Genomic DNA, 4,479 nt, shown 5'->3' with positions numbered 1-4,479 from the left:
GTTTTATGAATTTATTTAAAGTTTTGCTGTAGTGTTCATACTTTATTAAAAGACTTTTCACTTGAGACTGCTCTTAGACAATTTGGTCCTTAGTTTAATATGTTGTAGAATTTTGTGCATTAACAATAACATGAGCTAGGAATTTAAACAATTATGACTATGGCATGATTATTCCTCAAAAATGTAAGATTTTGCTCAAACCTTGACAGAATGCTATAAAGATGCCCATCTTAAGTCTTGACATTTATTATTATAGAGAAAACTAAAAATTCTTAACCTGCTTAAGTAATATGATCCAGAAAAATACATCTAAAATTATATTCCCAACAGACCAATATACAGTCAAAAGGAAAAATATTAAATCAAGTATTTGGGAAAGATTTCTGCAAATGAGCACAAAAATGACCTATTATATTCAAACTAGTCAACATTTAATAACATTCATGTACCAGGATTTATAGCACTATTGCTTAAGGCTCTGTCAATTGGGTTAATTCTTTAATGATCACTAACAAAAAAGAAATCTGTTAGCCATTACATGTTAGACCAGTGTTTTTTTAAGCTTTAATGTCTATAGAGTTCACCTAGGAATTTTGCTAAAATATATATTCTGATTCAGTAGGTATGAGATGGAGTCTTCAGTTTACATTTCAGCGTGCTCCCTTGTGTTACCACCATAAGAGTAATAACGTGTTAGGTAAAAGCCCCCAGTGTAATTCTGGCACACTTTGGCATCTTTGCTTAAACAGATAGCTATGGGTGAGTGGATAGAGGCAATTTGTACATGGCATTTGAGCTGATACGTGAGTGGCAAGAAGGAACTAGTCATATGAAGATCTTGTGGAAGAGCATTCAAGAGAGGGAAATATGCAAATAACCTGAAAAATGAAACAAACTTTAGACCATGGTGAGGAGGACAGATAAGAGATGAAACTTGTGAGAATTTGAAATGGGAAGCCAGTGGAGAGTTCTAAAGATGAGAATAATGTGATACGATTTACATTTTGAAAATCACTCTATAGTTTGTGTAAGGAATGTGTTGTAGAGGAGCCGAGGGAAGCAAGGAGCCATGTAAAGATGTTCCAGTTATTCGTGGGAGCTGGAGAAAAGTAGGTGGATTTTCTTTCACTTATAAACTGGGTTTAAAAAACCTCATCCGAGGCAGAACACTAAGAATTCAGCCCATGTTACAAATAAAAGACTGTCTTAAAAATACAGATTTTACTGGCACAGGTCTGTTCTATTACGACAAAACAGATTTCACCTAAAAGTACAGGTCAAAGTACCTTCACAAGAAAGAAAGAATTTCCGGAACAGTTTAGGGCCATTTTGTGGAGATGGATTTGTATGATTATTACTTCTAAATGGCCTATGCCATGATGAAGAGGAAAGGGTTTGGAATTGTTACTTGGGTATGGCTCTCAAATTCAACTCATGTCTCGTACAGGACAACCATCAGTTTGAACCTTGAACTTCCCTTAAAGATATGTATGATAGATATATGACAGGTAACTTTTGTTGCAGAAAACTTTCAGCCATATATAAAAATAGAATATAATAAGTCCATATATGTAGTCATCACCCAACTTCAGCAATCATCACTTCATGACCAATTTTGTTTCCTTTATATTTTTCCTCACTTATTGTACCAACATACTTTTGATTGATTTATTTTGAAGCCCCCTTCTCTCACAGGTTTAATTTGAAGTAAATCCCAGACATCTTTTTAAGAATTTTTGAAAGAATATATAGCAAAATTCTTTATTAAATATGGCTACTTCCAGGAAAAAATGACTAACCTCACATAAAGGCAGAGGAACAAAAGAATACTGTTGTTCAGATCTTTTTCCCCTAGTTGTGAGAATCAAGAAAGCCTGGCTAGACTTGAAATTCTATACAATAAGGTTTTTAGGACTAATAAATCTCCGTTTAGAGAAAATGCAGAACAAGATTAATACCCTAGAATATCACTAGATTAGAGAATGTTCCCAACTTTGTTCAGCTCCACCCTATCCTTCCAAAATAATCGTCTTGTAAACTTGTTACTGATTAAGGAAGGTCTCTTAGAACCTTAGCTCCTAGGTAAGAACTGGCTAGTGTTATTTGCAGTCTACAGGCCCTGCAGAAGAAATTGTGACACTCATAGGCTCAAGGCTGTAGCACTAGAGTCCCCAAATGAAAAACGTTTCCATCAGCTTTGTTCTAGTTTCTATACCTTTCTATGAACATTACCCAAGTAACTATTTCAAAGAGAACTCTGCTCCATTTGTAAATTTGAAACAATTGGCAATACTGAAACTATCTCATTTAACCCATAATATAAGTCCCCATCACCTCCCATCTGACTCCAAAACCTTGTCATCCTAGACCTCAACACCATGTACTCATTGTACCATGGCTGGCTGATTTGTTATATCTTGGCACACATGAGCTAGGAGTGTTCAACATTGATTGTGTTAGCAAACTAACTATTAAATCACACAATTATATGTTGCAGATGCTATCCTTTAACATAAAGGGTCTCTGCAATATAAACTTTAATAACAAAAAAAATTATTTTAATGGAATGGGACGGGAAATCAAACATAAAGACCCTGGACTCAAGAACATCTCATCTACAAGACACCAATCTAAGAAGATTACCAAGACCGCCTGGCTATCATGTAATTATGTCATAACAATTCCAGTATTCCTTTGTAGACTCAAAAGAAGTATGTCTTATTTTGTTACTAAATATTAAAAGTTTTATTAGAACATAAATTTTATTACAGTCTTTATTTTTAAAAATTTACTATTTTATCCTAAGATGAGCATGAAATACTTCGCAGTTTTTTATTGGACAAAAAGTACTATGGAAATCCGGTAAATTTAGTAATAGTATGTGGTGGGGGGGGGTTGTACCTTATAGGGAAGTCTTTTCACAGTTTATTATTTACTTTCAAAAGAATTATATCTACATGTCATCTTTGTAGATTATAATGGGAAAGAAGTAAGAATGGCTTTTTCTTAAGGTAATCTAAATTGGATGATGAGATGAGATTTTTTAAGCTTTATTTTGTTCTTTTTGTACTGTTCGTGTTAAGAAAAAGTATTACAGTTAAAGCACCATTACACAGATGGGAAGAATGCTTTATGGAATAACGTTTGACACAAGTGAGTTATGGAACTTAGAAGACTAGATTTGTAAGCAAAGAAATTCTCATTTAAAACAAACCTCCAACAACCAGAGGTCCAAGTATGTTAAAGTGTTGTCTCTAGTAGTCCACATCAGGACTTTTTTTTTCTTAATTAGAGGGGTGCTTGTGAGCTCTAACATAAACATGCACATGACAGTAACTTTCTGACAAAAAATGGACAGCTAAGCTACAAAAATCTATCCTGCATGTTTCTTACTAGTACTTCCATGAAAACTATACAGATATTTCACATATTTTATTTAGACACTTAGATCGTTTTGCATTTCATTGCACAGTCTCCATTTTATTCAACATCTAAAGTGAAACATTCTGGAATAGAAATTAGATAAATAGGCATTCCTCGCCTGACAACATCTTTGCAATTTTCAGAAATAAGCTATGTGAAGCTTGTGTGAGGAACAAAATCCTAGTATTTTTTATTGATCTTAATCACAAATTGGAAAAGAAATACATACATTTAAATTTGTTAAGTATAATAAGTACCTTGTATGACAACCCCATTCACTCACTATGCATGCATCTAGTGAGCCAATGATGTGCTGACTTATTACCTGCCCCAAGTTTTGAATTATTGTTTTGGATTGTTATTTTTATTTAAGAGTATTTGGGGAAAATCATACTTGTTTTAATTTTCAAACAGTTATGGTGGTAATTTTCTATTTTGCTACTTAAAACTTCCATTTATATCATGTAATGGGTAGATAGCATGGCATAGTTTTGTTAGTTATATATGTGAGTAGTTAGCAGAGGAGAAACTCCCCTGTTCCCACACCAAGGGAAAAAACTAAAGACTATATAGTTTATGAAGAATATTAACATTTTCTATCACAAAATATTGATAAAATTGGAATTGTATTAATTCACATTATAAAGCTTGACATTTTAGTAAAAGTATTCACATAATAAAATAAGGCTTTTAGCTTCATATCAAGACCTATTTGAAAATTGAGTATTAAAAACATTTTTCTAATTTATGGTTTGATTTAGTACCTCATCTGTTCCTATTTCTTAGTATAATGAATAATTATTAGAGTATAGTTATAAAACATGACAGAATTCTATACAGATACTTGCAGAGATATTCCAGTGCAATACCTAATTCGCATGTAACCCAAATATGTTCGTTGCCTTAATCTATACTTTGTGAAATGCAAACATTTTTTTTATTTTTTATTAAATTTATTGGGGTGACGTTGGTTAATGAAATTATATAGGTTTCAAGTGCACAATTCAATAATACATCTTTTGTATATTGCATGTGTATTCACCTCCCAAACTCAAA

Source organism: Pteropus medius, unplaced genomic scaffold (assembly GCF_902729225.1).
Source record: "Pteropus medius unplaced genomic scaffold, Ma_sr-lr_union100, whole genome shotgun sequence".
Classification (NCBI taxonomy): domain Eukaryota; kingdom Metazoa; phylum Chordata; class Mammalia; order Chiroptera; family Pteropodidae; genus Pteropus; species Pteropus medius.
The sequence above is the reverse complement of the archived record's forward strand: the minus strand, read 5'-3'. Positions refer to the sequence as shown.